The following is a 27,193-nucleotide window of genomic DNA, read 5'->3' on the forward strand; positions in this document are numbered from 1 at the left end:
CAACAATAAAGAATTGGCCTAATAGCCATTTCACATAATTATAGCTCGATATATGACACTAAAATATAAGCTGATATAATATTGGGAATGCATTGTAACAATTTAAAATGGTATGATTGCTCCTTGTGCAGTGGTGCAAAGTATATTTAGACTTACATATACTAATATATAACTAGGCTGTCCTGTCATACAACGTTAAAGTAGAACTTTACTTGAGTAATTCCAATACTTTACCTCTAGGCCTATACTCCAAATTGCTAGCTACATCTCAGATCCAAAGATTGTAGGCTAGGCTTTTACTCCACTGCATTTATTTGAAAACTTTAGTTAGGCCTACTATAAGTCACTTTGTAGATTTTGATTATCATTACAAAACATACATTAACCACTACTTTTGTGTCACATTGTGAGCTTGTAGATCTGCTATGCTATTTTCAAAATATTTGGATATACATTTGATAACATGGGGTGGGTACATTCTGCATAATGAGTACTTTTAGTATACTTTATTCCAGACTTTTACTTGTGTAACGTACAGTATTTCTACATTGCCATAGTAATACTTTTACACACACACGGGGACACAATTTCATTACATTTTGTTATTGCCTCCAATATACACATTGTCACTCACACACACACACACACACACACACACACACACACACACACACACAATATTTGATATACAGCGTGTGTGTGTGTGTGTGTGTGTGTGTGTGTGCATGTGCGTTCATGTCAGGTGCCTACACACGTGTACAAATCCATATTGCTGCCATTCTCATATTTATGTTCAGGTTGAACCGTGGAAGTGGAGCCATCAATCAAAGCCTCATATCACTGATTGTGTGAAGGTGTGTGCGATGACCTCATAGTGTGCTGAAATATACTGTACTGTACTGTGGTACTACTGTACGGTGGTGGGAAAAAAGTATTTGTATGTTTTACTTAAGTAAAAGTATCAATACTGCAATGTAGAACTACTCCGTTACAAGTAAAAGTCCGAAATTCAAAATGTACTTGAGTAAAAGTACAAAAGTATTGGCATCAAAATGTACTTAAAGTACCCAAAGCAGAAAGTATACTCACTATGCAGAATGTCCCATTTCAAGTTTTCACATAATAAAAAATATTTTGAAAATAGCAGATCTACAAGCTAACAATGCGTTGCATCGCGACACATTGTGAGCTTGTAGATCGGCTATTTTCAAATGGCCGAAATGTATATAGGGCTGAAGTGGTTAATGTATGTTTTACATTAGTACAAATACCTCAAAATTGTACTTAAATGTACTTGGTTACTTTCCACCAATGCACTGCTATACTGTACCAAATCCACCTGATATATCATCTCCCCCTGTTGTGTTTTCTATGACTTGTATATTCTTTCTTACAACGCTGGCGTTCCCTGAAACAGAAGGTTTAATGGGAGGCTGACACTCCACCTAAAAACTAAACTAAAAATTGAATTAATCATCCTATATCATTGCGGTATGGAATGAGACAGTCCTCCACCAGGGAGCGCTAGAGGCCTGCACAAGGGTCATTAAATAGCCGCTGTGGGACCATTAGTCCCATATGGAGTGTGTTCAAAGTGGAATCAAGTCATAACAATAGAGCGTATGCTCACTATGCTGACATCATCATGCCTGGAAGTTATGCAGGAACGCCTACTGAGTGGCAAAAAAATACTTTCTGGCCTTGAAAGCCCATATATCCAATCATAAAAGTCCTATCTGATTGCATTAAACAAGATTAAACAATGTTAAACTCACTTTGCCACTCACTTTGATTTGATTTGCCATTCACTTTATGCATGCACATACCCTCTATTTGGGGGGGGGGGGGGGGATTTGTTTATTATTACAAAGTTCATTATGATTATTGTGATGATAAATGGTGCATCTATATAGCACCTTTATCCAGTCACACACATTCATACACCGATGGCGGAGGGAACCACTCAAGGCACCAACCTGCTCATCGGGAGCAATTAGGGGTTCAGAGTCTTGGTCAAGGACACTTGGACACCAACTGTGGGGGATCCCGGGATCGAACCGGGAACCAAGCGGGCGCTCCCTGATCCACTGCCTCCCCCGTTGTTCTACATGATTAACTAAACTATATATTTCTCTATAGCAGGATGTCTTGTCTTTGATCAACTTAAAACTATTTCATGCCCTCTCAACCATTATGTTAAAAATAATATACCTCCTGGCTGCATGGCTTTGCATATTTTAAATTATTTTGTCTAAAGAATTTCACTGCATGTTGACTCATCTGAATTTTGAAAAAATATTAACTGATGACTGAGTTGAACAAATGCTGAGGATTTTGTACAGTGTATTTTGGGATCCCAGACGTGGAAAATCACGGCCTAATGCATATGTGTGTCAGTTAAAATCTAATGTATTTTTTGTTTTGTCTTTAATTGTACATTGTTGACTGCCACTTATGTTATGACATGCACTTGTGTGTAAATAATTCCTGAACTTTATTGTGTTATAGTCTCAATAAGTTTGTTTTATAATTGTGTTACTTGTCAAATAAACTAAACTAATAAAAACTTAATCACATTTTGGGGTCCTTGAAATGACAGCGTGTGCGACGATGAGGGGAAAGAAATCCTGCCAGCCAGGAAAAAACCAATGAAAAACACAGCAGATGGTTTCACCCTGACAACCTTGACTATACAATCAGACTGAAAGACAATTTCACGCCCGATCGATTCAGAGAGGTTTGGGCCCAAGACAGAGCCATCCGTCCACATGACAAACCAGATCATACTTAACCACTTTTGACCTGAGATCAGATTCTAAAAATGTCTTCTACATCCTGACAGTTTTCTGAAAAAGCTGTTTCTATGTCGTTCTTCGATTTTTCAAAAATAGCAGACCTACAAGCTCGTAGCGCGCCACTCGGTGGCGCGCTATGAGCTTGTAGATCTGCTATTTTTCAATAGCTAAAGCATAACATAATGCCAACACCAAAAGGGGTTCCCGCCCAAAATGGGTTAACCACTTTTACACTAGATATACTCTCCGTTGGCTGCATGGGGTCCCACAGGGGTCTGTACCATAGACCCTCTCCTTGTTACCACCTCTAAATCAAATCTCTTTGCTGAAAATGGCTGATCTGTAAGCTTGTAGAGTGTGTTTGTGCACGCGTGTGTGCGTGCGTTTTAACAGTAACAACTTACTGTACACAGTGGTAGTAGGTGGTCGATTCAATAACGTTTTTTTGGGCAAGACGTTCACAACAGTATGAGGCTTCCATGCAGAGAGAGAGAGAGAGATGAGGAGATGGAACTATCAGCTTGATGATTTCATCTCGTCGCAGCTACAGTACAAAATAACTTGTGACAACATGTCAACTTTAATGATGTTGACAATGATGCACAATGAGATTTTGATGTCTGTGAACTTACTGTATCCATGATGCACCTCAACCTGCGTGCAGTGGTGGAAAGTACATTTACTCAAGTACTGTACTTAAGTAAATTTTAGACATGTCGGCCATTTGAAAATAGCCGATCTACAGTACAACCTCACAATGCGTCGCGGCGCGACACCTTGTGAGCTTGTAGATCTGCTATTTTCAAAAGATTTGTATGTTTGAAAACTTGAAATGGGACATTCTGCATAATGAGGACTTTTAAGTACATTTTGATGCCAATTATTTTGTACTATGTTTTGAATTATCTCTCTTCTCTCCCATATCCAGAATTACATTGTCTTTCTGCTGCCTATTCATCATCTTCAAAGGGCAACTTGGCTTTTTTTATTTTTTTAACTGAATCCCATTGTTCTAGCGTGCCGTCTCCCACCTGTATGTATGAATGAATTAGTCTATTTTTGGAAATAATTATTAAATGACTATTGAACGGGCCACAGTGTTGGGAAACTGAAAAGGTTATGCATTATATTATAATATCCTGGCATGCCCTTGAAAGCATTTTAAAGTTACTTCAATGCCAACGTTTGTTTCAATAACAAAGTATGTTTGAAAAGCCTGAGGAAGACGACATACAGTAGAAATGTTGGTTGTGCCTTACCTTAACCCATTTTGGACTGAGGTCGATTTAAAAAAAAAGGCTTCTAAATCCTAATAGTTTTCTGAAAAACCCATGTTTCTATGTCAGTGGTGCTCAACCTTTTTCATATCAAGGATCCCCAGAATTATCTCTATTGGGCCACGGACCCCCATCTCAAAATATGTACAAGGACCCCCCAGAAGCCAATATTTTAGTTGTTCGCTCTGAAATATTATATTCAAAGATTTGCGCCACATTTTCATGACTTTTCAAAAATAGCATACCTACAAGTATGCCACCGAGTGGCGCGCTTGTAGATCTGCTATTTTTCAATAGCTAAAGTAGAACAGAATGCTTCAAACACCGAAAGGGGATCCCACCCAAAATGGGTTAATGTGTGTACAATCCTTTTCAACAAAGTTTGTTTCAAGTTATTGATTCCTCATTCCTGTCTGTGCTTGTCTCATTGTGTCCGCTTCAATTTTCATTGTTGAATGACTTTGGAGCACGATCACTTTGAATTTCATATGACAGGCGGTTCCGCACACTTGAATAATGCAAGTTTCTTTAACAAAAGCCATGCTTTCGGTCAGACGACCTTCATCGGGGGCTTTGCCTTAAGCATTTTTCGTAATTGCTCTATTCCAGTTTAATATTATTCAACAAATGTGCTGAAGTTTTGTGCTGAGACAGGAAAAAAAGGTAGGTTGGTCAATTAGGCTAGTCACATCAAATGCAAATTTAAAGGTTGTTCTTCGTTATGGCTAAAAGGCAACACAACCTGTCATAAACCCATTAGCCATTATGAATGCTAGCGCCCGTGTTCTGGGCATGAACTAATATAACAATCAGAACCATATAAAGTTATTAAATAAAATAAAGAAATAAAGGTCCTGTACCTGCGACAGTAAATCTTTACACTGGATACAAACAGTATTTATTTTTAAATTAAATTTCAATATATTTCTTGTTTAAAGTAGATCGAACAAAAACAATTGGACAATCAATGGCTCTTCAAAATGTAAATGAAAATGTTCACTTCACTTCAGTGCAATGTCCCTTTAAAAGGTATGTCCCAGAGTCAAAGTATCCCAAATAATCCCTAAAAAGTAATCTGAATGTTGTAGATCTTCTTTTTGGTTAAATAAAGTAGACCTCAAAGTTATGAAACAAAAAGGCAATGCATTGCACACTGGAAAAAAGTATATCCTTTAAGTTCTCACCCAACCTTCAAGTCAGGAGTCCTCAGCTGGTTCCTTTGTTCACAAACACTGAATTGTTTGCTTAGAGCTCAAAGCTTCAGAAATGTCCGACCAAACTTTACTTCTTCTCCCACCCAAAGTTCTTCGGTCAAACTGCGTATCGGTTCGAGTTCAGTTCTGAATTTTGCTTAGAATTGGCTTTAAAAGAGTGTGTTTGACAAACAAGTACAGTAACAACCACACCAAACACTCTTCTAACTGCCTCAAAATGGAACCGCGGCTCGGCGCCTCACTTCCTGTTCCTTTATAGCATCCTGGCAGTTCACTTCCTGGAATTGGAACTGTTCCTGGAACTATTGCTCACATACCTTTTCCCCACAGCTCCCCCTATGACCAAACCTTTTCATTTTTATTCCCCAGTATGTTTCATTTCCTTTCAATACTCATACAAGGACAGGAAATACATCATTTCACACATTTATGTGTCAGTGTCACACTAATATGCAACCAGATCTGATCTGACGTCAATATCACTAGAGGGCACTAAGTCCACGGGTTCATGTACCTTTTTATTTGTACTATAATCCCCATAGGGGGATTTTAGATCGCCTCGCCATATAACAACTCTGTTTGAAAAATAAACAAATCATCCCGACTGTATATGAAGAATCAACTGACTGCGACAAAACACTAATGTTACTGCTGCCGAATTAGTTACATTTTCGCTAGAAAAATCAAATATGAGTGACTGGCTGTCGTAAACGATACAGAGACACCGTTCTGACGAGAAAATTTGCTTATTTTTGGACCGCAATTCTTATATAAGATGATTTTAAGAAGACCCAATGTTATATTCCTTTTTTTTATAATTTTTATCCCACGATTTTGCAACCCAGTTTTTTCACCCAGTGCCAATTATCTAATGTAATCACTTCCTCTGCCAACCTGGGGGGGGGGGGGGGGGGGGGGCAGCGGACTGACCTCATGCCACCTTCTATGCATGAGGAGTCCAAGCTTCTTCTTTTCACCTGACAGGGGGGAATTTCCCTGGCCGGACGTAGCGCGTGGAAGGATTACTGCATGTTTTTGTGAGGGTACCTATACCCTAGGGGACACGGGGAGAACATGCTGACTCCACACAGAAGGGCCCTTTCGCCTTTGTGAACAAGGCGATGAGTGAGTGACTTCAGGAGTTCGGCGCTCTATAGAGGGAGATTGTTGACACCCTTCTGTTCACCCTTCAGTCGGTAGGTCATTGATTTCCCTCTGTGTCCATGGTGCCTTTGCCCCTGGATAAACTCCAGTATGTCCTCAGCCATGAATTCTACAAAGACAATCGCACTAACCTTGCTTGGTCGGTGGCTGAGCAGTTTTGTCCACGTTCAATGTGGGCTGATGATTCCACTGCAAGGTCGCCAGTGGTGTAAAGCAGTGGTTCCCAAAGTGGGGTCCAGGGACCCCACTTTGGGATCCCCAGCTTTTGGGTCCCCAGCTAAATGATAGTTTGGAACCAAATGGACCCTTTTCATTTTTTAACTCTGAGAGTGTACAAATGGAACCAAATGGACCCTGCGGGCAGTGTTGTCAAGCAACTAAAGTAATATATTACTTTCAGTAATATTATTACTTATTTCCAGTAACTAGTAACGTAACTAGTTACTTTCACATTTTGAGTAATAATATTACATTAACTTTTTTCCAAAAGTAACATGTTACTATTTTCACGAGCCTTGGTGGAACTGTGCAGGGTTTGAGTGTTTATTCAGGGGGCGAATAAACACTGTGGCTCAAGAGGTAGAGCAGGTCGTCCAATGATCCATGGGTCGGCGGTTCGAATCCCGGCTCCTCCTGTCTACATGTTGAAGTGTCCTTGGGCAAGACACTGAACCCCAAATTGCTCCCGATGTGCTGGTTGGTACCTTGCATGGCTTCCGTCGCCATCGGTGTATGAATGTGTGTGTGAATGGGTGAATGTAATGCACAATCTATGTAAAGCGCCTTGGATAAAGGCGCTATATAAATGCACCATTTACCATTTACCATTCATAATGGTAGACTGGGTTGGGGTCGAGTTGCATTGCATGCTGCTGATCTCTAGAGTCTAGAGCGGATACGGAAACGATGCGCACTTGTCTGTACGTGTGAAGTATTGGATGCAGAAGGACCGGAAAGCGGAACAACAAACTAGTGTGTGACTTGGGTTGTTAAACTGCAAGAGAAGTAAACAAACTAAACATGGAGGAGGTGGAGGAGACACCGGCACCACAAATCGTTTCATTCACTACTTGGAAGTATTTGCATTATTTTGAGTATGTCCGCGATAAAGACGAGATGAACATCATTGTCCACTGCAAGTTGTGCATAGGGAAGAAGGTGTGGTTTTCATTTAGTCTGTAATTTATGAATTCATACACAGTAAAAGTATTTTACTGTGTAATTAATAATAATTAATGAATAAGTAATTAATTCAAATGAGTGTACAAATGGAACCAAATGGACCCATAAAGTAATAATAATAAATTACTGTTTAAGAGTAACTTTGACAACACTGCCTGCGGGTCCATTTGTACACTCTCAGAGTTAAATTAACATTGATAAATGCCCAATTAGCCTAATTCAGGTCAAACCGGGGGTCCTTGAAATGAAAATGGTTGAAAATCACTGCTAGAGCCGTCAAAATCTTCTCTTATGGGGGTCCTTGATATACATGTTCAAATGGGGTGTCCACAGGACCCCCAAAATGATACTCTAATGAGTAACATTTTGGGGGTCCCTGACATGAAAAAAGTTTGGGAACCACTGGTGTAAAGTAACTGTATTCACATAAACATGTCCTGCGTGTTTCCAATTCCAATGCTTTTACTTCTACTCCACTACATGTCAGAGGCAAATAGTATACAAATAGTATACTTACTCCTATTTGAAAACTTTAAATACCGTTTTTATTAGGCATTTTGTCTTTTGAAAATTACTTCGACAGATAAGCAGTATAAACGGAAAATAAAAATAAATAAAAATAAAAATAATAATAGTAGTAAATGTAAAACAAAGACTCTCACTCTCCCAGCACAAATTTTACTATAGTTACTTTGTATATTTGGATTATTATTACAATAAATACATTAACCACTTCAGCCCTATGTGTATACTACTTAACTTAGGCTATTTGAAAATAGTCGATCTACAAGCTTTGTGAGCTTGTAGATCGACTATTTTCAAAGCATGTGAATACTTTTTATTTTTTATTTTACTCAAGCAAATTTTGAATAGAATTTTTAATGCCAGACTTTTATTGGAGTGTTTTTCTACATTGTGGTACAACATGTGAGGTGCTTCTTCCACCACTGGAGGTCGCTAATGGTGTCTTGTAAAGTCTTATAACATACCACCAGTATATATACAGTACAACATCCAACTTTTTAGAACCAGTGTTGTTTTTGGAAGCAAATTTCTATTTTAGTTTAGTGATAGTCTTTGGAATGAAACTTAATTTAGTTTGTCATATTTTAGTCACCTGGAATGCTTTAGTTAGTCTAGTTTTAGTAGACTAAAATGTCATACGATTTTAGTCGACTAAATCTGCAGTTCATTTAGTCGACTAAAATGTATTTTGGCAGGCCTTGATGCCGTCGTAATGACTGTTTTTACACTTGCTGAAAATAGCCGATCTACAAGCTCACAACGTGTCGCGCTGCGACGCGAGCTTGTAGATCAGCTATTTTCAGCATACAACCAAGTGTAAAATGACTTATACTGAATCTCTTGTCCACTAGTCCCTTCCTAACATTTGAGTCTAGTTTCTATCCGTTGATGAAATTGTCAATATATTTAGTCTTAGTTTTAGTCATAGCTTAGTTTATTTAGTTTTCAGCCAGTGAAATAGTCGACAAACATTTTTCATCTTCGTTTTAGTCGACAAAAACAACACTGCAGAACAGTGTATTATTATTATTTTCATTAACCACGTCAGCCCTATAGCCGATATTGTAGATCTGCTACTAGATTTGCTTATTTTTTATACTATTTCAAGTATTTATAGTACATTTGAAAACTTGAGAAACGGCACATTCTGCACAATGAGAACTGTCTACATTTTTTAATGTACTCTGTTACTTGTAACAGAGTACATCTGCATTGCAGTATTGATACTTTTACTTAAGTAGGAAATGTAAGTACTTTTCCCACCCACTGATGAACTGGCATCATTTTAAATTAAAAAAGCAAAAGTCAGGTGTTACATTTTGCCAAGTTTCTTTTATTATTGGATTTCACCATTGCATTTCCCAGAACGGAAACAGAGACCAGGCAAGGTGAAAAGTCTCAACATTTCACAGAAAATGTACAATTTACATTTTAGGCATTTAGCAGACGCTATTAATCCAGAGAGACTTACAGTAAGCAAGAACACATGATAATACATATATAAATATTACATAAGTCATCAAGAATCATATATGTAAGCTAACAACCTAACATCCGAATATCTGAAACTACAGTATTAGTATAGACTATAGAGAGCTATATGTCTACATTAAAAGGCTAAACTAAATTACATAAGTTGAGCCTTTGCACACGCCTGCAAGGTCCTGGAGGGCTACCGCAAGTGCTACGGTCTAAGATGGAGTCTGAAGAGGTGGGTTTTCAGACTACACACAGAACCAACTCTTTCGACGGTGTCAACACCCGTCAATCTTTCTCGTGCTGTTTCAGACAACATCTTCGACACAAGCAGGCACACACACGGGAGCATGTTGTCGTCGCTGTTGTTAACCAAACAAACGCACGCACTCCTTGATCCGCGCGCCCCGCGGGCGGCTCTGATAAGAGCACACACAGCACCATATGGGGAACTGGGCCCATCAGCGCACGCATGGCTGTGTCCCATCATTAAGGATACCATACAACACAAATGAGGCCTGGTACTTTTTCAGGCGGGCCCTCTCTTTGCCGCTAGCAAAGACGATGCAGCCATTTCAGTGGCGTGTGTGTGTGTGTGTGTGTGTGTGTGTGTGTGTGTGTGTGTGTGTGTGTGTGTGTGTGTGTGTGAGTCCGTCCGTCCGTTGTGGTGGTGCTGTTGTTGTTGCCTTTGGTGCTGAGATTGTGTTGTCTGCCTGCTTGTGTAAAACAACTAAAATCTAGACATATGGTCTCATTACAGTGCCCCCCCCAAGGGGCCCGACGTATACTGTATGCCATCGACCTCCGACCTCCTATCGGGGAGAAACCCCTCCTAAACCTCTGATCGTCACACAAAAGCGTCAAAAGTTCCAGACCCCCAGGAACGCGCCCAGGGGGCTGGGGTGGTTCCGGCGTGCCGCCCCGTGTCCGAAACGGTTGAGAAATGACAGAGTTACCGTGTGGCGGTCCCTCTAGTCTACTGTACCCTCTACTGTACAGTACTGTACTGTCACTGTACTGTACTGGCACAGCCGAAAGCATCATATATACAGTTCATACGTGCGTGTGTGTTTGTGTGTGTGTGCGTTAGGTTGTGCACAGGTGGTGATAAACAACCTTGCTGTTTTCGTGCTCATACCCAGTCAGGCACCCAGCCAGCCAGCCACACACACACATAGCTCCGTAAGGGAGTGGTTGCACCACTCAAAAAAAGGCATGGCGCGAAATGAGTAAGCAGGCATGTTTTGAACTTGTATAGATCTGCTACTTTTGCCATTTTTGAATTTTAATACTGAAAAGTAACAGTTTTGGACGTACGTATGAGGTTTTCATCCGACAGAGACATTTCACTTAATTTCAAATTTAATTAATGAGTTCACATTCCTCTTTTGGGCAATTTTCAAAAACAAGAACAAAATCCAATGTTTATTTTTTCCCAAGCCATTTTGGCAAGAAGCAGCCAATATAGGATATTCGGCTATTTGGGTAATCCTTGAGGAAAAAGTGCAAGAGACACGCACAACATCCCACACCGGCTGCTAAGAGGCAGGGTGCTGGATTTTTGTCACGTAGAATAAACAGAATAAATCCTCACAAAAAAGCTCCCAACATTTGCAGAGTTTATTTGAGAGTGACGATTAGTTGGAGCCGCCGGGCTAATCCTCAGCCTGGTGGCCTGAAGCGTCACTCTGCTAAATATATTTGCAGACGGTTTGGCATCGGATGGAACGGAACCCTCCTGCAGTGGTAGAAAAAGTACTCACGTTTGTTAGGACAACTTTATTATTTTTCAACCAAGGTTCATGTTTTAGGTTGTTATTAGAGAAAGTAAAAGATGAGTGTTCATTTTTCTTCAGTTGCTGCTTTCTTTTGTTTTAGGGATTGTAGCTGTTTTTGACAGGGGGGCGGGGGCATTCGAGCATGGGGCTAAATATGTATTTTTTTTACAAAATGTTATAGCGATTTATTTTTTTATCTTTTACTATAGTCCTACTAGACCCCAAGAAATTACATCTGGCCACAAAAGTTCACAGGATCTACTGAATATGAAGGTAGCCTACTGGGGGGAAGCCACACTGTGTGTCATAAGGCTCAATATGTCAGTTTGACACATTCAGTAGATCCCATGATCTTTTGTGGCCAGATTTCTTGGGGTCTAGTAGGACTATAGTAAATAATAAAAAAAAAATCCCTAAAACGAAAGAAAGCAGCAAATGAAAAAAAATTAACACTCATCTTTTACTTTCTTTAATAACAACCTAAAACATGAACCTTGGTTGAAAAATTAAAGTTGTCCTTTAAGTAAAAGTATTAATATGGCAATGTAGAAATAGTACTCTTTTACAAGTCGTGACTTCAAAATGTCCATCCAGCCATCCATCCATCCATCCATCCATCTTCAACCGCTTATCCGTAGTCGGGTCGCGGGGGCATCAGCTCCACCAGAGTGTTCCAGACTTCAGTCACACTCACTGTGCAGAATGTCCCATTTCAAGTTTTCAAATGTAGGCCTATACAAATATTTTGAAAATAGCTGATCCGCTAGTTTCAAATGGCCGAATGTACAGGGCTGAAGTGGTTATACTGGTTACTGTATGTTACTGTAATAATAAACACAATTTTAGTTTTCAAATAAATGTAGTGGAGTAAAAGTACAATATTTGCCTCTGAGATGTAGTGGAGTAGAAGTTAAAGTAGTGGCAAAAGGAAATACTCAAGTAAAGTAAAAATATCTCAAAATTGTACTTAAGTACAGTACTTAATAAGTAAATGTACTCTAGTTACTTTCCATCACTGCCTCTATTCCACATGGTTCCAAAAGATTAGACGTTTTGCCCGAGAGGACCCCAAACTAGTGAAAATAGCAGATCTACAGTACAAGCTCACAGTGCTTCACTCGAGTCGAGTCGTGACCCACAAATGGGTTCCGACCCACTGTTTGGGAAACTCTATTCTATTCTACTCTACTCTATTCCTATAGGATTTCAGCAGGCAGTCCCTAATGAAAGACACACATACATACACACACACACACACACACCGTACACAAAGGGCATGCGGACTTCTGTCCGAGTGACACCCAGGGGAACTTGTGTCCTTTGTCAAAAGTAACTGGTTCTGCCACGGCGGCAGTTTCAGCTAGGAGGCACAGTGTGTGTGTGTGTGTGTGTGTGTGTGTGTGTGTGTGTGTGTGTGTGTGTGTGTGTGTGTGTAAATCCACAAGAGCATGTTTGTATTCACTGTCTGTATCTCTTTACTGAAGCTATGGGACTGCCACTACAGTATGACTATAGTACATGTAAGGCTTGTGACTCACGCATAGGAAATGTGCTTTTGTGAAAACAAGCACATTCCTTTCCTTTGTAGAAAGCACCAGACACCATATTTTGGGCCATATGGAAGAGAGAATAGTTGATTTTGAACGCTTTCATGATCTTTACCCTTTTATCTCTCTCTCTCCCTCTCACATACACACACACACTCTGCACCAGGCCCAAGGCATGGGGCTGAGAGTAGGTTTTGCACTCCGTCCGTCCGTCCGTCCGTCCGTCCGTCCGTCCGTCCGTCCGTGTGTGTGTGTGTGTGTGTGTGTGTCCGTCCGTCCATGTACAGCTAATCTCCGGCACAGTTGTCCCGGTCGATGCCAAACTACAAAGGAAAGGGACTTGAACTTGTATGTCCTGTCATTCAACCCCCAGAGAGGAAGAGAAAGCCAGTATCCACACTCTGTATTTTTATTTTTTCTTCTTTCCATTTTCCAAAAAAAATATTAAAAGAAAAATGAAAAAAGTAGTTGAACAAACAATGCAATGTATTAGGAGGGCAGTCACCAAAACCGAGGATGGGTGTTTTCGATCAATCTATCATGGTTAACTCACTCAGTGCCACAGGACGCCTTATGACGCCTCCCCCTTAATGGAGTTTTATTTTAAGTTAGAATGGGTTTGTAGTAACCTGACTCCGCCAGATGGGGCAGCAGAGAGTACACTGGGTTCCCCCCTCCTGCTCCCATCTGGGAACAATCAGCGGCAGCTAGAGGCGGGATCAAGGCAGCACTGTGTATGCCTTGATCCCGCCTCTAGCTGCCGCTGATTGGCCAGGCTGTTTGGTGGCCGGAGCATCAAGTCTGCCTGAGAGTTCGCAGATGGGAGCAGGAGGGGGGAACCCAGTGTACTCTCTGCTGCCCCATCTGGCGGAGTCAGGTTAGGTTTGTAGGGGGTCTGATAGTGAATATCAAATATCTTAAAACTAAATCAAGCAACTTAAAAACTGTCCACTGTATAAAAATTAAATTAAAAGTCTACTCAGGCTCCCAAAATCCTGAGTAGACGAATAAAATGACCCCAAAAAATCATTTGAAAGTAAAATATCCCTTTAACTCGGGAAAAAAATTATCCTGTTTAATCTCTGAGAGAAGGCATCGATTTTTCGGGGCTGAGGGAGCTGGTTTTGTGACCTTGCTGTGGAATAGAAATCTCATTAATGGAAATGATTAAAGCTAGATTTAATCTCACTTTGTCACAATGCCAAAGGAGCAAGCACATCTTACACCTCTGAATACAGAGGCCACCGTGAAGGCTGTGATATTATGTGAAGTGCTAAATATCATGTGCTCGCTATAATTACGTCAGGATATTTTCAGAATTCAAATTGTAGCATGCCTGAAGAAGGCCGAAAGGCCGAAACGTTGCTATGACTCTTTAAAATAAAGTTCTTGAACCAGCAAGTGCTAAATACCATGTGCTCGCTATAATTATGTCAGGATATTTTCAGAATTCAAATTGTAGCATGCCTGAAGAAGGCCGAAAGGCAGAAACTTTGCTTTTACTCTTTAAAATAAAGTTCTTGAACCAGCAAGTGGCAGTGTGCGGGTCTCTCCTCCTTCCTCATACCGTTTGCTGTACTGCCAGGACCTATACGCACCTGCTATAAAACTGAACCGGGTGTGCGGAAGTCATCTCTCGAATCAGAATTCAAATTGAAAATGAGAAAATGAATAAATAAATAAAAATCACAATGCGACACGTTCTTACAGATCGTCTATTTTCAAATAGTCGATGTATATAGGTTTAAAGTTCTCACTCTCTAGGAGGTTGTCCTCAGATCAGCCCTCCATCCTCACTTCCATGCAGTCGTCCTGGTTCTCCATACATCTGGCCAGCTCGTTGGTGCTTTGCGCTCCTGCATCTTTCTTGAGTGCACATTATGTTATGTCGGACGTCCTTGTGACCCGTGCCAGTGTGTTGGTTCCCACAGCACTAGAGTTTGCTGGCGGGCAGCTCTTGGTGTCTTTGGCAGTGCCCTGCTAGTCTCATTCTCCTGGCTGCTGTTTTCTGGCTCACCCTTGGCATTCCATCATACAGATTCTTGTTGGTAACATGTGTGCTCGTGCTCAATGTTAAGTACTGCATATATGCATCATTCTGGTGCAGCACCCATCTAGAGACTTCTGCAGGGTTGGCTTCAGGGTCCAGCATTCGCTGCCGAACAGACCGTTGCTCATATATGCGGCCTATTAGTGGCTTATTTTGGGCTCGTTTTGGTCTAGACTTGGGCCTGGCTGCTAATTGCTTCCACAAAATCTGCCAAACACTTGATACTAACCCAAGTGTTTTGCCGTGGAAACCATCTGGTCCAAGACCAGATCTAATAAGAAGCCCATATGTCTGGAAGTGAAGTGCCTGCTATCTCTTATAATTGCAGCAACCTGGCTGAGATAGAGTCAGCTATAGCGCATGCAGGGCCATATGTGGGCGCCGAGTGTCTCTTATCTCCATGCGGCCGCTGGCGTGAGTCATGTTCAATTTCTATCACGCGGCAAGAGAGCGCTAGACTCTTCAGGCAGGGTGGAGAAAATAGTTGGCTCTATCACTGCCATGACGCCGTTCCTTCTTCTATATTAATCCCTTCGTGTGTTAAGCTACCCAAGGGACTAAATTCATTTAGCTCCTATGCCACGAAAACTTGGAACGCCCTACCAACAGCCATTAAGAAAGGTGAATCCCTAGACTCCATCAAAACCAGGGGAGTAACGATATAGTAACTGCATCGGAAAATCGATTTTAATTTCAAGAATCGAAGTATATCGAAATGAAAACAGCAATATTGACAATGTATTTTGCAATGCAAATAATCGGTATTGAATCGTTCTGCTATATGCAAATAATCGATTGTATCAATACTACATTTTTGTGCGTGGTATTTAGCAATTTTTAGAAGAAAAAAGAAAAAGAGGGGTTTAATTACTTAAGTTTAAAATAATGTCAATGTATTTGAAATAGTTACTGTATCGATTTAAAATCATGGAATCGGATCGGATCGCCATAATGAACCAATACCGTCCACATATCGCATCGTCAACCATGTATCGTGATATGTATCGTATCGCTACACCCCTAATCAACCATGTATCGTGATATGTATCGTATCGCTACACCCCTAATCAACCATGTATCGTGATATGTATCGTATCGCTACACCCCTAATCAAAACCGCTCTCAAAGAGCACTTACAGGCGCCTGCAATTCAAAACTGGCCCCTGTAAAAAAAAGTTTCCCTTTTTAATTTCCTTATATGGCAGCATCTCTGTTGATGGCTTTAACTGGTGTGCTGATTTTGATATAGCTCTCTACTCCCCCTAGTGGACATAATATCTACATTGTGAGATGCACAGATCACGCAAACCAAAGATAAAAGGACAAGGTCAGTGGCCCACAGCTGTATGATGATTTCCTGTTTTTCATATAAGTGCATATTTGTACGTCTTTAAATGTTCTGATGAATTGAAATGGAGGACCATTATGTAAACAAGTGTTAGTGCTTTTCATGGTTTCATTCTCATAGCAGTTTTTGTATTGACTAGTGCTTTCTACATACAGTACTGTGAATAGTTTTCAATCAATCAATCAGTAATATTGTTTTATTAAACTACTTCCGATCTGCTGTCCCTATACTTTTGGGTATTGCTATTGTACTGTAGGTAATTTTGGGGATCCTTGACATGAAAAAATAAGTTTGAGCATCACTGATACAGGTTGGTGCAGGTTGGTGCCTCGCATGGTTTCCTCCTCCATCAGTGTGTGAATGTGTGTGTGTGAATGGGTGAATGTAATGCACAATCGTAAAATGTAAAGCGCTTTGGATAAATGCGCTATATGAATGCACCACTTACCATTTAGAGATAAGAAACGAGAGATAGGCCTAAGTAATAAATAATAATACATGAAATAAAAAAGAGTGAGGCTACAACAGCACCAATACTGTGTCTCTACAGTATATAAACAGCAGATGTAACGCCCCCGGGATTCGAACTCAGGCCTCCCGCATGAAAGTCCAACATCTTAACCACTAGACCAAAGGGAATCAAGGGATATCCCTGTGGACTGGGGGAGATGTTAAGACTTTTGAGGCCATCATGCAGAGGCTCTGAGCCACACTGCTACACAGACACATTCATGAGTGAATATAAATGAGTCTTGCAATATATTTCCACTTACAAGCATGTGCCAGAATATTATTGTGCATTGTGCAGTGTGCATTTATAGTGTAGTGGACTACACTGTAGTCCATGTGCAAGTGCTCCAGACTCGAGCAGGAGTAAATTGTAAGTATAATCCCAAAGAACAGAGCAAAAACATAATGGCAGTCGGGGCTTGTCTTGTGTTGATGCCTAGTGGCACAAGTTGTCTAAGTCACTTTGTGTTGTTCTGACTGAGGGGGGGTGGGGGTGGTCTGAGTTTGTGTGGATGAATGTGCCCCCACTAGCACATCATGACACAGATTATCATAATTATTATTGTTGTTTCATCTGTTGTCTTTTTGTACGCATGTCCTCTTCTTATGTATAAATGTTATCTCCTACTTTGTATGAAAACATTAACCACGTCAGCCCTATGTACGTTTCGAACCTTTGAAAATAGCCGATCTACAAGTTCACAATGCGTCTCAATGTGACACGCTGTGAACTTGTAGATCGGTGATTTTAAAAAGATATTCACATATTCAGCAACATGAGCACTTTTACTTTTAGCACGGAGCCCGCCAGAAACGTAGTAAGCGTAGAATTACTTTTGTCTGGCAGCCCGCCAGAACCATAGCCTACGTTTTCTAGGATTTATATTCTTTAATCCATGTTTTGATCGGATCGAATCGTTTGCTGCCGCTCGTTAGCATCACAGTGTAAGTGGGACAGTTTCCGCGGCCGGCCATTTTGAACATGCGCGCGCATCCACTTGCACTCTATGTGTTGCTTTCAATGGCCTGTATCTCCAATTCGGCGCAAAGAATGTCGTTTCTACCTTTTTTCACTGAGGAAAATGAAATAAAAACGAAATAAAAACGAAATAAAAACTACGCTACGATGACTAAAACTAAGACTAAATATACTGACAATTGTGTTGCTCCACAACACATTGTGCTATCCAAGTACATGTGCCACTGAGCTTAATGGTGCAGTAGGTAACATTTAGCCTATTTTTCTTTTTAATATATGTATAAACATATTTCAGCCACTATATTATTGTGCTGCTTGCACAAAGACACATTTTGGTTTTGTTTCACTGCATGTTTGACATGTCCTCTGTTTAAGTTGACATTCATCCTTTGCATCCTTTTTGTCTCCACCAGGCCGAAGGCATGGGGAGAGAGTATGTTTTGCACTCCGTCCGTGTGTGTGTCCGTCCTTCCTTCCGTCCTTCCGTCCTTCCGTCCGTCTGTGAACAGCTAATCTCCGGCACCGTTAACCCGGTCGATGCCAAACTTTGCACACACACTCCCTGGATGCCAACGATGAACCTCTGCCCCACATTTTCCAGAACGGCCTGTTATAGCGCCACCATGAGGCAGCTTTTCACATTTGTTACCTAAAACTGCACCGATCTGCGTGAAACGTTGCATGCACACTCCCCAGAGGCCGAGGACAAACCTTTGACCTGCATTTTCCGCATCTGCCTTTTATAGCGCCACCAGGAGGCCGACTTTTGTAAAACACATTTTTTGATATTACTCCTCCAGATTCTGTTCAAAAATCTCACAAATCGTTACACAGTATCTCTATGGTCATGTGCTCAAGTTGGATCTGTCCCATATTTCATATTCCATCCTAATTGGTTATAATTGGCTTTCACAGTTTGCAAGATTGCCCCGTTTTGAACAAAAGCCTCAAATCATGAACGCAGCATGCAATTTACGTGAAATCTTTCACACATTTTCTTACTAGGCTGAGGAATATATCCCACCCTTTTCACATTGGCCTGTTATAGCGCCACCAACAGGTTGATTTTTGCAAAACACATTTTTGGAACAAAATGCCTCAAATCATCCAATTGCCATCAAAGGCGTATGAAGAAATGGCAAACGGTACACATGATCTCTGTAGTCATGTGATCAAGACGAGTCTGTTGGATTTCTCAGATTGTACACTGATTGGCTAAGATTGCCATCCAACGTTTTCAGGAGTGGCCCGTTTTGTACAAAATGCTGCACATGTCCTGCTCATCCAGAATTCTATCCTTAGAGATGCTATGAGTGATCTGGCTCTGCATTTCCTCAACAAAATCAAGAAAATTGTTGCAAAAACAAATAAAAAAAAACCCTCCTCCTAAACATTTTGCCAAACATCACACACACTCCTATCCTCCTGGTGGAGACCTGTGCCCGGAAGGGCACTTTTTCTAGTTTATTTTGTATTGTTGATTTGTATTGTCTATGTCCAAAAACTCCAACAAAATACTAAAAAGTTGTATGTATGTTGTCAACGGTTTTCCATGCTGGTCGAAAACAGGACCTCCCTCAGTCGGGACAAACAATTCTATCTAGGGTCTGTATTTATCTTAGAACACGTGACATGCTGAAATGTAACACAAATGCATGCGATGATGTGAGAGCTGCTATCGCTGCACCTCGGAGTTGTATTATCATCCAACATGTACATGAATATTTCATTTCAACAGTGAATGTCGTTAATGACATGAATGTTTCATATGGTTGTCAACCTTGTTGTCGTAGCCTACGAGTTTCCATGCTAAACAAACCCCCCCTCCTGGGAGAGTGAACTGTATATAATATCCCGCAGCATTTACAGTACTGTACGTTGCAGGCTTGGTTAAACTTCGTCACACAACCCCTCTCGACAAAAATGCCATCCGAGTGGACAAAACGTGACATGTTATCACTTTTGGAAAAGAGATTGAGCGATTATGGAGCACTAATTTAGCCTTTGCGTCAATGACATTCCCCCAGCGTGCAGTGTGAGAATTAAGCCACATGCAGGGGAGCTCTGGGTCCAAGCTGAGCACGGAAAGATCCACTTCACACAGAAAGGCCTGTTCATCATTGGTTTTGGCTGCGAGGCATACTGGCTGCATTGAACACATCGCAGAGTGAGAGCGAGAGAGAGAGAGAGGGGGAGGTCAGGCGATATTTTCCATTAAGGACCTTGGGATGGCTTTGTGCGAGGGCTTTAAAGGCTTTGCAGTCCTAGGGAGAAAAGGCCTTTTGAGTTTGTCTCTGTACTTGCAGTATTATGGAGGCTTCATTGTTCCCACGACAGCATATTAGAGTGCTCCTCGCATTGTGGCTATCGGGGCTTCAACTCTGAACTCAACACACAAGGATGGGTTTGCCATTAATATATAAGTGGAGAGAAAGGATTCAGCGTGGCATTTCATTTTTTATTCTCCTTTTATATATTGCCTTAAACTTAAAAGTATATGGCTTGCTTTAATACTGCCTTCTTTCCCTTGGTGGCCCTTGGTTTTTCATAGAGAGAAATACCTTAACGTTTGCACACACTGGATGGATGTCCATGGCAAATGATAGGTTTTCTGACGGTTCAGGTCAGACCACACTGTATGTGGTGACTGAAATCCAAACTGTTTAAGATGTCTTTTGTCTTTGTATGTTAGTTTTTCTTATTGTGCGATATCAGGTTGTTGCTGCTTTTTGTCTCCACCAGGCCGAAGGCATGGGGAGAGAGTATGTTTTGCACTCCGTCCGTGTGTGTGTGTGTGTGTGTCCGTCCGTCCTTCCTTCCGTCCGTCTGTGTACAGCTAATCTCCGGCACCGTTAACCCGGTCGATGCCAAACTTTGCACAAACACTCCCTGGATGCCAACGATGAACCTCTGCCCCACATTTTCCAGAACGGCCTGTTATAGCGCCACCATGAGGCAGCTTTTCACATTTTTGACCTAAAACTGTACCGATCTGCGTGAAATGTTGCATGCACACTCCCTAGAGGCCAAGGACAAACCTTTTACCTGCATTTTCCGCATCTGCCTTTTATAGCGCCACCAGGAGGCCGACTTTTGTAAAACACATTTTTTTATATTACTCCTCCAGATTCTGTCCAAAAATCTCACAAATCGTTACACAATATCTCTATGGTCATGTGCTCAAGTCGGATCTGTCTGATATTTCATATTCCATCCTAATTGGCTATAATTGGCTTTCACAGTTTGCAAGATTGCCCCGTTTTGAACAATAGCCTCAAATCATGAACGCAGCATGCAATTTACGTGAAATCTTTCACACATGTTCTTACTAGGCTGAGGAATATATCCCACCCTTTTCACATTGGCCTGTTATAGCGCCACCAACAGGTTGATTTTTGCAAAACACATTTTTGGAACAAAATGCCTCAAATCGGTACACATGATCTCTGTAGTCATGTGATCAAGACGAGTCTGTTGGATTTCTCAGATTGTACACTGATTGGCTAAGATTGCCTTCCAAAGTTTTCAGGAGTGGCCCGTTTTGTACAAAATGCTGCACATGTCCTGCTCATCCACAATTCTATCCTCAGAGATGCTATGAGTGATCTGGCTCTGCATTTCCTCAACAAAATGAAGGAAAAAAAAACATCCTCCTAAACATTTTGCCAAACATCACACACACTCCTATCCTCCTGGTGGAGACCTGTGCCCGGAAGGGCACTTTTTCTAGTTTGTTCTGTTTTGTTACTGTAGGTATACTTGCAATACGCGTATGTGAGTAACTTATGTGCATTTGTGTTGTCTTGTGAAAAAAGAAAAGAAAAAAAGAAAATTGACACTTCGCTGTAGTGCACAACATACCCACACACCTACACACTAATACCCATTTGTCAATAAAATATAATAAAAAAAAAAGATTTTCTGATGGTTTACACCAGGGGTGCCCACACATTTATGACGTGAGATCTACTTTCAAAATGACCAGCTCAACAAGATCTACCCACTGAAAAAATAGTGTACCATTGCTAAAAATAGTTTACATATATAATGTACCTGGGGGGGGCTTTGGAATAGGGAGAAATTATGAAATATGTCCCCCCCGTATTTAACTTAAACGCCCAATGCATTATCAATGGCAATAGCACAAACGTTGGCATGCTACTAGTCCTACGTACTTACACCTAGAAACCCCATTCAAACCTATTTAGGTTCATCTTACGGTGGACATGTTTGCATGAAAATAAATCTTTGAAATGTTTCATAGTTTTAGAAATATAGTCAAATTTGAGAAATGTACAATGGGGCTCAATGGCAGCTCTATGGCACGTCAAAAAAAAAGTTTCACCTATAAACTCTATTCACACATTTTATAATTCAGCTTACTGTGGAGACACATGCTGGAACCTTTTACTTTGAAATGATTTGTAGTTTCTGAGTTATTTAACTTAAACGCCCAATGCATTCTCAATGGCAATAGCACAAACTTTGGCATGCTACTAGTCCTACATACTTACACCTATAGAAACAGCCGATTCGACTGGTATCAGCCCATATTATAATCGGCGAAATCATCTGTTATCAGCACGTTTGAATGGGGCCAGAATGTCCATACTGGCATCCTCACCACATAGCCTGGTCAAGGTTTCCCCCTGGTGGACGTGTCATTTTGGTGCATGATGGAACTAGGAGCTACTAATATATACTATTCTCTGTCTATCAGGACGTAACTCGCTCGGCTAGCGCCTCGCTCGGCGGTGCCTCACGTAGCTCATGGCCACCAGACACGGCGCGCCTCCGTCAGGACATCAGTGATAATGACAATGCTACAATCGCAGATAATGACATACTGAACAGTGAGGATGCCAGTATGGACATTCTGGCCCCATTCAAACGTGCTGATAACGGATGATTTCACCGATTATATGGGGTGATACCAGTCGAATGGGGTGATAGAAACCCCATTCAAACCTATTTAGGTTCATCTTACGGTGGACATGTTTGCCTGAAATGGAATCTTTGAAATGTTTCATAGTTTTAAAATATATAGTGCTTACTGCTTTCAAATTTGAGTAATTTATAATGGGGCTCAATGGCAGATATTGGCACATCAAAAAAGCACTTTCACCTAGAAACTCCATTCACATTTTATAATTCAGCTTTTTTGAAAATCTTTGCACATCTCTCTGCTAACACACCAGATGTTGTTGTGGTCAATGAAGAGAACAGATCAGTTTTCATTCTTGAAATGGCCTGCACCTTTGATTCTAGCTTAGAGGAAGCCTTTATGACCAAAGTCATTAAGTACCAGCCGCTCCTCCAGACCATCATAGAACTAGGCTATAGGTGCAATCTACTTGTGTTTATCTTTGGCAGCCTAGGACACGTACACAGTTTGGTTGTAAGAGGCTTCCAACAACTTGGGATGCCAAAAAAAGCAGCCAAACGGCTCGCGAAATTCTGTGCAATCTCTTCCACTATCGATAGCCGCCAAATATGGCGAAGACGCTGTTACTTGTACCCCTGAAGGGTGTGTGGGTATTTGTCCGGGATTTGCTGATTGCACTCTGTACAGCACCTTGTAAATATTTGTGTCCTTGTATTGTATCTCTTATGTGGACATAAATAAATGATTGTGTGTGTGTGTGTGTGTGTGTGTGTGTGTGTGTGTGTGTGTGTGTGTGTGTGTGTGTGTGTGTGTGTGTGTGTGTGTGTGTGTGTGTGTGTGTGTGTGTGTCTCTTACACAGGCCCGAGTGCATGTCAAATATGAACACAAAAATTGGTGTCCCCAAGTTTTTATGCTTAGGGTTAGGTTTAACATTAGACATCTATCCATTAGGGCTTAGGTTAGATCAGTTAGTGTGTGTGCGTGAGTGTGTGCATGCATGCATTCATTGCATTATACACCCTCTTTGAATATGCCACTCACTTTGAATAAAGATTTGAATAATGTACGGTTTGCAAGACTGGAATGCTGTGTTATTCTGAATGGTGCAGACAACACAACACCCGTAATGGAATATTAATATTTGCATAGTTGCCCTTCATGTGTCCTTCATTTCCTTCAATGCCGGTTTCTTGTTATTCCATTTTGGATGACTGGCTTCCTATTAACTATTAAATCATGCATAATAGTGAAATAGGTAGATGAACGTTGGTTTTTGCCGAATGTTCCCCTATTTTTAAGACATGCCGACAATAAAGATGCAAGGCTGCTGTGGTATAACAATCCAGATTTTGTGGTGGTGGTCAGGTGTACACTTTCAATATCAGCACGTGGCGTTCGTAGTTTTCGTCGAAAACAAAGTATTGCATTGTGGGTTTGAGGCAGGCCCTTTTTGATGTAAATCAATCAAGTCACCTTAATTCAAGTGGCATATGCCAAAAAAAAATATATATATATTTTTTTAATTTCATTTAAATTATTTATATTTTAGGCCAGGGGCATGTCATGTGGTCTACCTGCACAGCCTTTGTGATCTACTGGTAGATCACGATCTACCTTTTGGGCACCCCTGGTTTACACACTAATATAATGTTCTTATTTTGATCATAAGATCCAATTACAGAATTCTCAATTATTCTGAAGTCTCCAGGTTTTCTTCGGTCGGAATACAGTAGGACACTACTCTCTCTCTCCCCCCCCCCCCCCCCCCCCCCCCCCCCCCCGACACTGGATCATGCTACCATAGTTAATTTCATGGATTACCACCAAGGTGAAGTTTAGATTAGATTTTAGATAGAAAAAGTGTCCCTCAGGGAGCGTTTAAAAAAAAAGTCAAGTGGCATTTCTTCCTCAGCCTAGTGGGAATGTGTGTGCACAGTGTCACCGCAATGGGACACTGCGTTCATGTCTTGCGGAATTCTGCACAAAACGGGCCACACTTTGGAACTGGAAGTCAATCTTAGCCAATCAGGATGGAATATGAGAAACACACTGGGGGGGGGGGGGGGGACAGTGAACATTAGACAGTTATTTACTGACTGGGGTGACAGTGTCTGGGGGGGGTCACTGGGGACACACTGTCTGGGGGAACACTGTCACTGGGTGGACACTGTCACTGGGGGGACACTGTCTGCAGGGGTCACTGGGGGGGTCACTGTGTGTGTGTGTGTGTGTGTGTGTGTGGGGGGGGGGGGGGGGGGGGGGGGTGAGGTGTGTGTGTGTGTGTGTGTGTGTGATCATAACAGACCCGTCTTGATCACATTACTCATCATAAATAATTCCTTCGGTGACTCCCCCCCTCCCCCCATGCACCACCCACACACACACACCCCCACACACACACAAGCACAGCTCAATATATGTGGCCCCTTCACGGGGTCATCTCAACGCCCCGTTTTGTTTTGTGCACTGCACACGCGGCGCGGCGCGCGTCAACAATCAGTGTGATCGACCGTCCCCAGTGATCTCTGTGTGTCTCCTTCACGCCTCTCCGCACCCATTAACGACCGACCCCAGGACTGCTGTGATTGGACGGATGCATGGGCAGGCTGCGATGATGCGAGCGAGGACATGGCTAGTCGCACCACAGGCCGACCGACCGGGTGGGTGGGTGGGTGGTCCTCAGTGGTGGGAAGTAACAGAAAGTAAGTACATTTACTAGAGTATATGTACATGTATAACAATAAAGAAGAGGATCCAAGGCACTCTGTTCCAGTGACCCTGACGAAGGCTGAGTGCCGAAACGCATTGGTCCTCCTTTTTGTAATGTTCTTTGCCAAATAAAAAGGCTTTTCTTCACCTCACTGGAACAGAGTGCCTTGGATCCTCTTCTTTATTGTTATGATTTAACCTCGCCAACAAGCACCTGTATTCAGTTCAACAAACAAAGGACCACGGCAGCGCTCCCTTCCTCTATTCAATATATGTACATGTATGTACTGTATGTACATATGTACAATTTTGAGGTGTTTGTAGTTTACTTGCGTATTCCCAATTTCATATAAGACGTTTATTTCTACTCCACTACATCTCAGAGACAACTTATTGTACTTTTACTCGACTACATTTATTTGAAAAGTATAGCTACTACTTACTTTGTAGATTACTATTACAAAATAGTAATCTACATTCATCACTTCAGCCCTATATACATTTAGGCCATTGGAAAATAGACTATATCTATACAAGCTCACAATGTGTTGAGGAGCCCCCACCAGGAAGGACGTGAGTCATATCTACTCCATACTCCTCCCGCCCAACACTCCCGATGACCGGCTAATTTGCGCGACTGTAAAAACTAAACGAAAGTGGGGTGGAGGCTCCACTTCCGCTTTATATTTTACTCATAAAGCTTTTGAAAATTGAGAGAGGCAACGGTCTGGCCACAAGAGACTATATGCAGTGACTAATATCACCCTCCTCCCCGCCCGGCTGTCCGGAACACGGGCCAATTGTGCTCGTGTAGACGCTCGACAAAGCCTGATGCACCACGCTGGATTCAAACCCACAACCTCTGCGGTGGTGGGCAGGTTCTTTACCACTGCGCCACGCGAGGAGCGAATCATTTTGACCTTTGGTAATATGAGGATTGTCACAGGAGCTTCTTCAAGAAGGCCCCCCTAGCAGCTATAACGACGTGATCCAATCAGCATTCATGAAACGTATTGTTTTTAGTTTAACCCATTCTGGGCGGGAACACCTTTTGGTGTTAGCATCATGTCATGCTTTAGCTATTGAAAAATAGCAGATCTACAAGCTCATAGCGCGCCACCGAGTGGCGCGCTACGAGCTTGTAGGTCTGCTATTTTTGAAAAATCGAAGAACGACTGACATAGAAACATAGCTTTTTCAGAAAACTGTCAGGATGTAGAAGACATTTTTAGAATCTGATCTCAGGTAACACTTTGATTTTACAGATAATCGATTCTCACCAGCACTTTAGTCTGAAAGAGGAGGAGGCTATACAGTGTTCTAAATGCTGCTGAAGTCAAACTCAGAAGAACTATAACTATAGACGACTATAAACTATAAAGAAGAAAAAGATTCCAAGGGCTCCCACAAGGTCAGCAGGCAAGCAATTTAATGCGAAATGTTAGTTCATAATTGAACAGGTTCAACGAGGTTCAACTGGACGAACCCAGCCGCTATTATTACATCTTCTTAACCTTTTGAAGAGTGCCTTGGCAACATTTTCATCTCATTAGCACTTGTTTGTCTAGAGATAGCTAAAAGGGCATCTTTTTAGATTTGGAAGCTGAAATATAGTGCGAGTTGTTACGCATGCCTTCCTCTGGAAGGTCAAGTGGCAGAAGTGAAACCTTTGTTTTGAGGTTTGAACCTATGCAGTTATAAAAGCATTACAGTCATGGTTCATTTTTATATGTAATTTTTCACCCAGTGCCAA

At 41.5% G+C, this 27,193-nt stretch overlaps 1 protein-coding gene across 13 annotated transcripts in view; it reads right to left on the reverse strand.

Annotated features, from left to right (window-relative positions):
* The window catches only part of LOC306917352 (fibronectin type III domain-containing protein 4-like), a 145,208-nt gene that overhangs the window by 58,218 nt on the left and 59,797 nt on the right, over positions 1–27,193 (reverse strand). For 7 of the 13 annotated variants that reach the window (XM_079495543.1, XM_079495541.1, XM_079495545.1 and 4 more), the window contains exon 1: positions 5,262–5,528. The exons of 2 other annotated variants lie outside the window; for them this stretch is intronic. The gene's annotated coding sequence lies outside the window, so the exon portion shown is untranslated. Of the gene's footprint in view, positions 1–5,256; positions 5,529–27,193 lie in introns of those variants that run through there. 4 more of the 13 variants (XM_079495544.1, XM_079495542.1, XM_079495548.1 and 1 more) reach the window with 1 other exon arrangement.

This window comes from Electrona antarctica (assembly GCF_951216825.1).
Source record: "Electrona antarctica genome assembly, chromosome: 24".
Lineage (NCBI taxonomy): Eukaryota > Metazoa > Chordata > Actinopteri > Myctophiformes > Myctophidae > Electrona > Electrona antarctica.